Here is a 12,441-nt window from a genome sequence, read left to right on the forward strand (position 1 = left end):
AAGTGACGCAGTGAAATCTCATAGATTTCACTGCGTCACTTCCACGACCCTTCCTTGCGTCAATACGCCCCTCTTGCATACATTATACCTGGCGCAGGTATAATGTGGAGCGGGGGGTTTACAAAGTGACGCATCTACCTTTGTAAATATGGTGCAACAAGGTGCATTTTTACGCCACGGGTGCGTCACAAAAAGTGACGCACCGGCGGCGTAAAAGTGACACACTGACTCATAAATCAGGCCCCAAATTTTTTTAAATGTTTTTTATAATTTCTTTTTTTTGCAATAAACAAAGAATTCATAACAAAGAAGTCAATAATACAAAGTATAGCAACCCCATCCAACCGCCAACCCCCCCCCCCCCCCCCCCCCCGGAACTGAGAACGTCCGGCGAGTGCCAATTATTTAAAAACCAATAAAAATGCTTTGTGTTTGAACAAGAGTATGGTAGTCCGGGATATCCGTGTAAAATGTAAAGTGCAACAGCAAGCAGTTGGCCAGTAATATACATTCAATAGAACTAAACATGAAGAAAGGTGGATGTAATACAGTTGACAGTCTAGTAGCTGGGGTGGGCGGAGCTAGGTGGGCTGAGGGGAAGAGGAGGAGCCAGGACAGGACGAGGGTCGGTTAGAGTAGGGACAGGGTTGATGCTGGACGTGAGAATAAAGATCCAGTGAATAAGTATACAGAGTGTCTGTAATTATTTGTAGCGCGATGCTACAACTGGCGACGAGGATGGGATGCTAGACTCACCTCCTGCAGCACCCTGAGAGAACACCCTGTCCCCAGGCAGCGTCGAGGAAAACACTGCCGAGTGGAGCCACGCTGCCGCCTGAAAAGACGAGGCCAGCAGCAAGTGACCCTGCCCCTCCAGAGACCGTGAGGGAGCCGAGAGGGGCCGCAGGAACGAGCGCTGAATCGCTCGACAGCAAAGAAGCTGATCGCGTTGAAACGCGTCTCATGCTGGAAGCGTGTGCCCTGGGTGAGTGGTACGAGTACAGAGATCGGGAGCCCACTCCGACCCTGTGATGCGCCCAAGAACGTAGAAGTGCCCCTAGCGCAGTGGACATCGTCTGTGAAGTGCTGCTAGCAAGCGCTGCTGAGCGCGCTAGAACTGGAGCCCGGGTGCTGTCGGAGGTCGGAAAACCTCACGCCCGATGCGTGAGCTTTGGCACGCTATCGGCGCAGAAGAGCGGGAACTTGGAAAGTCAGCTGGGAGCCCACCCCAACCTCTCCTGGTGGTCGCAGTGGCTGAAGAAGAGTGAATCCTGGTGTGGGCTGTCCCTGAAGTCAACCGCCGGTGAGTCCTGAGTGAATTGGAGGTGAATGAACCTGGAGAGAAAGGCTTGTGTGTGCCTGCAGTGACGGCGGCCATCTTGAAGTCAGGCGCTTTTCAGGACAGGACCCTTGATTGTTGCGGAGTGGCCATTTTGAAGTCAGGCACCCAGCAACAGAAACAAGCACAGACCAAAGCAAATAAACAAGCATTGGCGATTAAAAGCAAACAAGCATTGATAAGAGCAAATAAACAAGCATTGGCGAGTAGAAAGAAACAAGCACTGTCAAGAGCAAATAAACAAGCATTGGCGAGAAGAAACCAACAAGCATTGGCGAGAAGAAACAAACAAGCATTGAAAAGAGCAAATAAACAAGCATTGGCGAATGGAAAAAACAAGCATTGACAAGCGCAAATACAACAAGCATTGGCGAGTAGAAACAAACAAGCCTTGGCGAGTGGAAATAAACAAGCGCTGTCAAGAGCCAATAAACGAGCATTGGTGAGGATAAATAAAGACACAGCGACACCATGACGACCCCAGCCAATTCACCGCCGCGAAATGAAGTCAAGAGAAGGAAACCAGACGCGTTCTCTTAACGTGCGCTTGGTGGATACTACTCCTCTGTGGCCTTCATGGGCCAGATTGACAATGCCCTGCCTTAATTGACTAGGAATGACAAGTCGATGATCTCTTAGAATGACTCCGTCAGTGGTGACCGACAGTTCATCGCAGACGTGCCAGAATGCTTGTATCTCCTTCCGGATTGTGGGATCTGTGTCCTCTTCTTGCGGCTTGTATCTCCATCTATTGGTTTGGATCCGGTGGAGTACCATTTGCAGGATGATGTCTTGAGCGGTGGCCTCCCGAATGACGTCCATGGGAATGACAGGTGGCAGTGCTACAGTGACCAGTGCGACAGTACAAAATAAAGCATTACAGCAAAATATATAGCACAGAGTTAAGTGCTCATATCTAATATAGTGAAGTGACTGATACAAGCAATTCATCCTTAAATATACCAAATCTTTTAGTAGGAATATGTAAGCAGCAACACTAAAACTTGTATGTGCATAGTTCCCTAAACAATGGAGTAACTGGTACAACAGTTCATCATAATAGTCTACTAAAAGAGAGATTTAGTACAGGACAGCGAATAGTTACTAAGCCAGTGTAAGAAATCGCCTGGACCCCCTTCTCCAAAGAGAATTTGAAGAAGATTTTCTAATTTGGGTGAGAAGCAAGGTTTAACTGCTTGCCTAGCTTAATTCAGGATCTGACAGATAAGCCAACGAGAAAGAGGCTCCCAAATGACTAACCCTTTTTTTTTTTCTCGGTTACCCTTTTTGGAGTAAATTGGCTTTTCAAGAGAGAACATTGAATAGAACTGGGCCAACCAGTGCATAAACAATGGGGGATTAGGGTCTATCCAGGCAGTCGCTATGCATAATCTGTAGGTTGCCATGGCTACAAATATTAGGGCCCCCCATCCTTCCTCTCTTTATCTAGTCCTGAATTCCAAGCAAGATGGTGGTGGGGGTTAAAGGTACATTTTGGGATAAAATCCGACCTAGGAAAGCTTGTATCTTATTTACTAATGGCTCCACCTTTACACAGGTAGCAAACGTGTGGATTGAGTCAGCGCTGCATTCAACACAGCACAGACAGTGTGTACCTTTACCAGTCCCCTATTTCGCTATCCTAGAAGGTGTGAGATATTTAAAAAAAATGGTTTTGTAGAACTGTGCCTGAAGACTGGCAGATAGCAAATCATTTTGGGCAGTTTTGAGTGTGAGGCAGAAGACATTGTTAGTTATATTCAATTTTTGCTGCCACTTTATTGAGACTTTAGTCAGATCATCAGGCACTAAACTATTAAGTAATTCATAGATTACGCCAATGCGTGGGGGCGTAGTTGCGCAAAGTTTCCCGATTAGTTCACATTTAGCAAAGCCAGCGGGTCCCCCTGTCTTTCGTAAGAAGAAGGACTTGATTGCAAGGTGTATAAAAGTGTCCCCATTGTTCAGGCTAAAGAGGAATTGGAGTTCCTCAAAGGACAAAACCCCTTCGGACAAACAAAGATCACCTAATTTCTTTACCCCCTTATCTGCCCAGTTTTGAAAATACGAAGGTCCAGAGATATTCGGTAGATTGGGATTATTCTTAATTAACCCTGGGCGAAGAACTACGCTCCGTTCGCGGAGTTTGCGGAGTTTCGTCAACTCCGCGTTCCGCGGAGTACGCGTAGCTGTCGATTACTCCGCGATCCGGTGCGTAGCGTAGTTCTCGCGCGCTGAATAACATTATCGTGTGCGCGGCAATGGCTTACCTTGGTTCTGCGTTCGCTTTTTCCCGGTCGCATGTGCCACCATGTTTGTAAACCCTCCCGCACCATTCCGTGCGACTGTGCGAACGCGATACCGTCATTTGGATGCGCAATATCGTCATAAGGACGCGCGAGGATGCTTGTTGGTAAGATCGAGTTGCCGAACACGCAGAACCTGCAATCTTGCACAGAATAACTCGCGAGCATGTTAAAAAAAAGTTAAACCATATTAATAAATTACCATTTTGGTTAGCAAAAAAGTGAGAAACCCCTTAAAGTTGTACCTTTGGCTGTATTTTTTGGGGGGAAGGAGTCCTCTTTTTGTTTCTACTCTATTTTTGAAGATTAAGGAGGAAGGGCTCTTGAGTTTACAACTTCCTGTTCCTGTCCACCAGGCTCCTCCCAGTGCTTTGTCCATGAGGTGCTCACTTTCATTTGGATTTTGAGCTGGAAGGATCACTTTCTGTGTGTGTTGGCTGCATTACTGCTTTTTCTTGGATTTTCTTGAGGACTTTTGGATTTGGAATTCTCTTTTTCAAGTAAGTTTCAGTAATGTATGAGTGAGTATGATGTTGTAGACTTGTGTTTGTTTGATTTGAGATTTTGTTAACTACAGTATTCATTCCTGGATTTAAATTATTGATGGGGGCCTGTACCTTTATGAGGTCCCAACTTGTATTTCTTTTTAAATTTCATCCAGGCTACATAGAGAGGTACCCATGGGTAGAATCATAATTCTGTGGTCTGTGTTTAAATTTTTATTCAAGTTTGTAAACAAACATCATGGCTGGCATTGGATTATGGTCATTATGCAATACCAATGTCTGTTGTGGAATTTCTGTTTGTGTAATTTAATTGTTTTTTATTTTTTTTAAGCCAATAGCTGACCCTAGTACTCCATGTAGTTAGTGTGTAGGCATGCTTGAGTTCATTGTATTAACTTTCTGTGGTTGGCCTGGCCATGTGTTGGCGGCCATTTTATTTTTCCCAGCCACTTTGCTCTTGCCATAGGCCTCCAACCTTGTGGCCTACTCTGCCAGTAGGCCAGAGGTACTAGTCATAGGGTCATGAAAGTTAATCAACTGTTTTTGTGGTGTACCCTTAATTAGAAAATCATGGATGGCTTGGTTTGATTTAGAAAATCTTTTATGTGTGGGGTATGTCAGGTTTTGGGTGTGTTTAACTAATCTGTCAATTTCTGCCATTAGGTAACCCTAGGAATACAGCTTGGGTAGTTTTGGTAACTTCGCACAGTGTGAGAACGTGACCTTACATTTTTTGTCTTGTTCGCGTGCTCAATGTACTGGATCGGGAACGCGATAACGACGTTTCATTCAATTTGCGCTGCCGAACACGCCGATTTTGCAATCTCGCGAACAATATGTCCCGAGTTGCATAAAAGTTCCTCGAAAATGTTTAATGTGTTTCTTGTGCTACAAAAAGTCCTCATTTATGTGTCATTTGGTTGTAGTTTTCTCTTATTGGAGCATGGACCACTTCCAGTTTCTTTCTGTCCTCTATGTAATGATTTCTTGTTTATGGGTGGGGTGACCAATTTGGGCGGTGGTGTGTCCATTTTGTGAAGCTAAGCATTGTCCCTTTGCCATAGGCATTTATTGTCTGTCTTCTCTTTCTTTTCATGTTGTTGTGGGTGGCCAGGCCATGTGGTGGGGGCCATTTTGTGTGTACTTCCTTTGTGATGATTCTGCCGTGTTGTTGTTGGTGGACAGGCCATGTGGTGGCGGACATTTTGTGTATGCTTCCTTTGTGACTGATTTTGCCATGTTGTTGGTGGCCAGGCCATGTGGTGGAGGCCATTTTGGGTATACATCCTTTGTGATTTTTCCATGTTGTTGTTGGTGGCCAGGCCCTATGGTGGCGGCCATTTTGTGTGTCCTTCCTTTGTGCTTTTGCCATAGGCATCCAAGGTTTTTGACTATTCTGGCAGTAGGGCAGAGGTACTACTACTCACAGCCATAGGTGCATTAAAGTTAATCAACTCTTTTTGTGCTGTATCTTTAATTACATTGTGTATGGCTTTGGATTGCTTCACATTTTTTTTATGTTGGTACTTTCAGCTTTTGGTTGCTTGTGTGTAACTAATATGGCACTCCCTGCCAGTAGGTAACCTTAGGAATACAGCTCGCGTACTTTTGGTAACGTCGCACAGTGTGGACACGCGACATTACATTTTTTGTCTTGTTCGCACGCTCAATGTACTGGCTCGGCAACGCGATAACGATGTTTCATTCAATTCGCGCTGCCGAACACGCCGATTTTGCAATCTCGCGAACAATATGTCCCGATTTGCATAAAAGTTCCTCGAAAATGTTTAATGTGTTTCTTGTGCTACAAAAAGTCCTCAGTTATGTGTCATTTGGTTGTAGTTTTCTCTTATTGCAGCATGGACCACTTCCAGTTTCTTTCTGTCCTCATTGTAATGATTTCTTGTTTATGGGTGGGGTGACCAATTTGGGCGGTGGTGTGTCCATTTTGTGAAGCTAAGCATTGTCCCTTTGCCATAGGCATTTATTGTCTGTCTTCTCTTTCTTTTCATGTTGTTGTGGGTGGCCAGGCCATGTGGTGGGGGCCATTTTGTGTGTACTTCCTTTGTGATGATTCTGCCGTGTTGTTGTTGGTGGACAGGCCATGTGGTGGCGGACATTTTGTAGGTACTTCCTTTGTGCATTTATCATTGGCCTCCCTGCTTTTGGTCTGATCTGACAGTAGGCCAGAGTCCCAGAGGTAGTAGTTAGCAGGGCTGCTTTATGTAGCTGTTTCTATTCGGTCTATTCAATTAACATCATTAGTGCATGTGTGTATGGCATTGCATTCCCAAATGTGTTGTCTGGGCAGGGGTGTAGGTAACTTTTTTGTGTGTGTAATAATGTTATGCCTTGTATGTGTTTTTGCGGTGTAGGTTTCCAACCTCTTAGACATGGGGTATTATTTTTATTCCTTGCATTAACCTGTCATGTGTAGCAGGCATCCTCCTTTTTCTGTCCATATTGGTATATAGGCCCGCTTGACTTCATTGGTTCTTTCTGGACTTCATGTGGCTGGGAGCTGTGGTGCTGGTAGTATTAGTCTTCTGTTTTGTGTTCAATATATTGGCCTGTGTGTCTTTCAATTGTTCATGTTGGCTTACTGCTTGTTTGACTGATGTTGCTCTGTCTTCTTTGCTTGTAGGTGCACAAAAAAAGACTGAGGAGATGCTGGTTGTTTTCATCCATCGCCCATTCTACTGCCAGACGGACGTCCTTCAGTTGTATGCCACGTGTGGTTTGTGACTCATCTGACCACACATCTCTGCAATTTGTGCTACTGAGTGCTGCTGACATCAGAAGAAGATGGGCCCTAAGAAAGCAGGTACCAGGTCCTCCACCACCAAGAAAGTTGCTGAGAAGAAGGTACAGAAGAAGGAAGTGTCACTTAAGTGTGGTATGGACCCCAAAACCTTTTTTGGGCCCCCAAAAGGTACGCCTGCAGCAGCGGTGTCCGGGGTGCAAGCTGGGGCCAGCACATCCGCATTAACGGGGGCAAGCCACCAACCCAGGGCCAAGCACATGAGGGTCGAAGAGGTAGCCAGCCTAGTGTTACAAAGCAGTGATACTGAGCCTGAACTAAACTTATCGCTGTCTCAAAGTAGTACACAATCCTTGCAAGATGAAAGTGCTAAACAACCACCGCCAGCAGTAGATGTTCAACAACCACAACCACTCCCCGCAATAGTTGTTGAACAACCACAAGCACCGCCCGCAATAGTTGTTCAACAACAACAACCAAATCCCACAATAGTAGTTGTTGAAGAACCACAGCCCGCTATAGTACTTCCTCAAGAACAACAACCACCATCTCCACACGCAATAGTAGTAGTTGTTCCTCCCGAAGTCAGGGCAGTTCAGGAAGTAGAGCCTCATTCCGAGGAAGAAGAAGAGGAAGCCACTTCTGGAGGTGATCTATTGTCTTTCAATTTACCAAGGGAATGGAGGGTTAGTGGTGGCAGTGCATCGACTTCTTCGCCAAGCATCCCTTCAGATGACCTTGATAAGGATTGGCATCCAAAAGTATCTGAGCATTCAAAGGAGAGACATCCCAAGACCAGGCTAGGAAAAAGGAAGGATCCACCAAGGCTTGAAATTATGGAGGTCGATGTAGGTGAGCAGGATACTGCTGGTGATAAAGATGGGTCTGACACTGCGTTATTCATGGTGCAGAGGATGTAGAGACCAACATTTTCACCCTATCCAGAAGGGCTGCGATTAGTGATGAGCAGGTAGCATGTATAACTCCTACACACTCAGCTCCCAAAGTAACACCAGCTCCCATTTTTTCATCAGCGAAGGCCAGGCAGCGTCCGACATCCAGCACAAGCACCACCTCAACAGAAGGAGGTAGTGGCAGTACTAGTACTGAGCTGTCACATAGGGAAATTCAACAAAAATCCTCCAGTTCACCCGGCATTGGAAGTGGGTCCTCCTCCTATGGCAGGAGACAAACGTTTACCTCCCCAGTGTGGGATTTTTTTACGGTTAACCCACATCAGGAGAACATTGCTACATGCACCATTTGTCATACCAATGTTAGTCGTGGTAAGATTGGTACAAACTATGGTACTGGAGGCCAAACGACCCATTTGAAAAAGACACACTTAATCCAGTGGGAGAACCACCTTGCAAGCTTAAAAAATGTAAGCACTGGTGTTGGTGGGGATACAGTACTACAAGGTCCACTCATGGTTGACCAGGAGGAAGAAGAGGGAGACGATGACCTTCTATCTGGGAGTGGTATACAAATGAGCCCTGTCGCCAGCACTGGAGTGGTGCAGTCCACATCCTCTGCATCAGCAACTTCTCAGTGGCACCAGAGTCAGCCGGAGACACCAAGGAGTGCAAAGTCTGCGTTGAAAGGTGGTCCGTCTAGCATAACAGAAAGAAATACCAAGCAGCGTACCATTACTAGCATGTTTAGGCAGGAGGGAAAGTACGAGTGGAACCACCCAATAGCACGTTTGTACAATGCGAAACTTGCAAAAATGTTGGCACTCGACCTTCTCCCATTTTTATTTGTTGAGGCAGTGGGATTTCGGGAATTAGTGGCAACACTCTCCCCAAAATGGGACGTTCCCAGTCGCTACTATTTTGCAAGAGTTGCTATTCCAGCACTACACCACGACGTGCTGGAATTGATTGGGAAAGCCTTACAACAGAGTGTTGTCCATTGTATCCACCTGACAACAGACATGTGGAGCAGTCGCGAAGCCACAGCAGATTACATGTGCATCACCGCACACTGGATCTCTTTTGCAGGTGTTAAAGACAAGTTAACTTCAGGCCTTGACGTTGCTGGGATTTTTAATGATACTCGCAGACATGCAACTGTAGCCATGTTTGGTATGGAGAAAAATCATACTGCTGAAAACATTTTGCCTGAGTTTAACAGCAAGGTCTTTGAATGGCTGAAACCAAGAGGCCTTAAGATTGGTTTTGTTGCCACCGACAATGGCAGTAATGTAGTGAAGGCAATGAGAGAAGGACATTATTTCAGGGTACCCTGTTTGGCACACTGCATTAACTTAGTCGTGCAAGACTTTCTGAAAACTGAAGCCAAAGTCAGCAACATACTGACCATCTGCAGAAGAATATGCACGCATTTTAACCATTCTTTTAAAGCACGGAAGCTGCTACGCGTCATTCAGCGTGAGCATAAATTGCCAGTCAAAGCACTGATCCAGGAGGTCCCAACACGTTGGAACTCTACTTATTTCATGCTTGAGCGTCTCTTTGAGCAGTACATACCACTGAATGCTTATGTCATGTCAAGAAGATTAGGGGATCCTACTGTTAATCTTAAAACCCTGACCGTTGAGATGTGGCAGTGGGACATCATTAAATGCTTGACAGAGATGCTACAACCTTTTGAGGTCTTCACACGTGCAGTTAGCAGGGAGGACTGTACTATGGGCCAAGCCATCCCATTGTTGTACATGCTCGAGCAACAGCTGAAGGAGGTCTGTGAAACATACGAAGGTGACAAAGAAAAAGTTGATGCATATACCTTGGCCAAGGCCTTAGCCAACCACTTATCTGTAAATGCAAGGCTTCAAATGATTGTGTCAGATCAACATTACATAACTGCAACAATGTTGGATCCACGGTACAAATTGTTTGTCAGCAGTAGCGCAGTAATTCCTTTTTCAGATGGGGATGTTGCCAATTACAAAACTTCCATAGCTGTGGAAGCTAATGATTTAGAAACTGAACGGCTGTTACTTAAAGGCCTGCCAGTGCCAGCCCAGGACAGTCAAAGTACTCCAGGCCATCCTCCTGAGGCAAGTTCATCAGAGCATGAGAGCAGTGCGTCTGCTTCCCAGCAGGCACCAACAGTACCAAAAGCAGCACCTACACGATCTGATTCAGCAGACACAACCAAAAGCATAACTGCTTTTTTTCTACAAAAAGGGATGGGTAAGTCCATTGCTGTTGCAAAGGGGAAAGAGGACCAGCAAAGCCGAGCACCAATGAACACTGAGCGGATGGTTCAGGCCTATCTGGATGACACAACAGAGGTGTTCATGGAGCAAAGCCCATTGGTCTATTGGTATGAAAGAAGGAGACAGTGGCCAGTGCTGAGTAGGCTGGCGATAAAGTATCTGGCTTGTCCTGTAGCCAGTGTCCCTTCTGAGCGGGTTTTCAGTGCTGCTGGTGCCATTGTGACATCGAAAAGGACCAGTCTCTCCCCAAAAGCGTGGAGAGGCTGACAATGATAAAAATGAAGCAACACTTCATACCACCAGACTATACTGTACGTGAATCAGAGCAGGATGAAGAAAGCGAGTCCGAAGACATCATCACTACTTTGTTACATGACCTACTTCTGTCCGAACCCCCAGAGTTTGAGGACGAGCTCCTCTTCCCTGACAAATAGGCTTTTAAATTGTTACTTTCTCCCTTCTTTTATTTGTGTTATTTATTTTCTTATTAACAATGGCTTTCTGGTGCAAAACTGCTAATATAAAAAACCACAACCAAATCCATCCCCACCACTGATTCTTTTTATGTACCTACTGGAGTTGCACGCCCATGCATTTATTTTCACTGTATTTTTTTATTTACCTCCTGGAGTTGCACGCCTGTGCATTTATGTTCCATGTTGACTGCACTCCTCAGAGTCTTGCTCCATCTTCTTGACTCCCACTCAAGTCAATACAATTCCATCTTGCCAGCCATACATTGGATGTTGTAGATGGAGTATAGTACAATAACAATAATGTAGCCTCTAACAGTCCCTCCATAACAAGTGAACCGTACATGACTACAGCCATCCTCTATTTCATTCGAAATCTGCAACTCATCACTGCCTTACTGAGTCTTAAGGCTACCACCTCTGTCTGCAGGCATTCATAGACGACTCTTCAGTGTCAAAAGAAACTTGAGCAGGCATTCATAGACGACTCTTCAGTGTCAAAAGAAACTTGAGCAGGCATCCACAACTGAAGTCAACTTGTTGTGACTCGCATTACAAAGGCTCGGCAGCATCTGTGATCAATCATCTGACAGTGAAAGAGAAGAGCAAGACAGGTATATTAAATGAATGATGCCATGCATTGCATTGGATGTATTGTTTTGCTGACTCTGAGCAAATGTGCATGGAGTTGAAGTATACTAATAACTTCAGACTCACGTGATAGCCAATTTTTCCATGTTATTTAATAATATTAATTATTTACGCACTTGTGTTCCTACTACTACAGATGCAGTCAGGACTTAATTTATCGTAGTCACTTACTACAGACTGAGTTGCTGTTGCTGTTGGACTAGACGTGCCACACCTGATAATGATGGTGACCACCATATCTTTGCTGTCAGGCAGTTGGATCTGAGCTGATTGATGTACGATGTTTCTTGGAGTGGAATACAAGGTAATAAATACAAATAAGAGGCACAGCACAGTAGACCCAGGCTACTACATGTGTGTGCACTGTGCAGTGGTAGAGTACAATAGTGGTATGATTGATGACTGAGAATGACGCATTGATTTTGTTGATTAATTTTGTAAATGCTAGGTTGCTTTTTTATTCCCCTTTCTGTGGCTCTGTGAAATTTTTAGGGAAATGCAGTTTGTATTACGGGCGATCCTGTGTCGTCGTGGGCCTGTTCTGTGCTGGCTCCTGTCTTTTTTTTTACTACTAGATTAATAATGATGTGCAACTAGTAGACTTATACATATTGTATCCAAGCCGCCTCAGTCTGAAAGTCCTCTCATACGACTACTCCTCTTGTATTATTTTTTTATCTTTACTGTATTACAATTTGTTTAGGTCATTCACATTCTTTTGTATTTGCCTTTTCTTTTTCAGGCTGGACGTTTTTCACCCACTGCTATTATACTATGAGCATCAACTCACCCTTACCACTAATCCTCATCATCAAGCAATTGGATGGCGGGAAACCAAGAATGATATTCAGCGTGTCCTTTTCTTACGTTTATTCCTTACATTCATTGGCTAGTGGATCAACATCATAAATCATCGTCTTCATTGTTTTGCTTTTGTTGTCTCCATGCATACTGTTTTTCTTTCTCAAACCTTTCCCAAAACCCCCGTACCCATCCATTCAACAAACCCTAACCCTCTTCCCCCGGGCTGCGTGGTTTCATTGAGGTGTGATGTTTCTTACATTAAATATACACCAACAATTTGATCACGCGCTTGCTGGGGCAGATGTGGTGAAAGCAACAATAGTGAAATGTCAACAAGGCATGGCCAGGATCTTCTTCGGCTTCCCAACTCAAGCTCTGTGTATAATGCCAAATAATTTACCATTACCATCAAAC

This window comes from Lissotriton vulgaris, chromosome 5 (genome assembly GCF_964263255.1).
Source record: "Lissotriton vulgaris chromosome 5, aLisVul1.2, whole genome shotgun sequence".
Taxonomy (NCBI): domain Eukaryota; kingdom Metazoa; phylum Chordata; class Amphibia; order Caudata; family Salamandridae; genus Lissotriton; species Lissotriton vulgaris.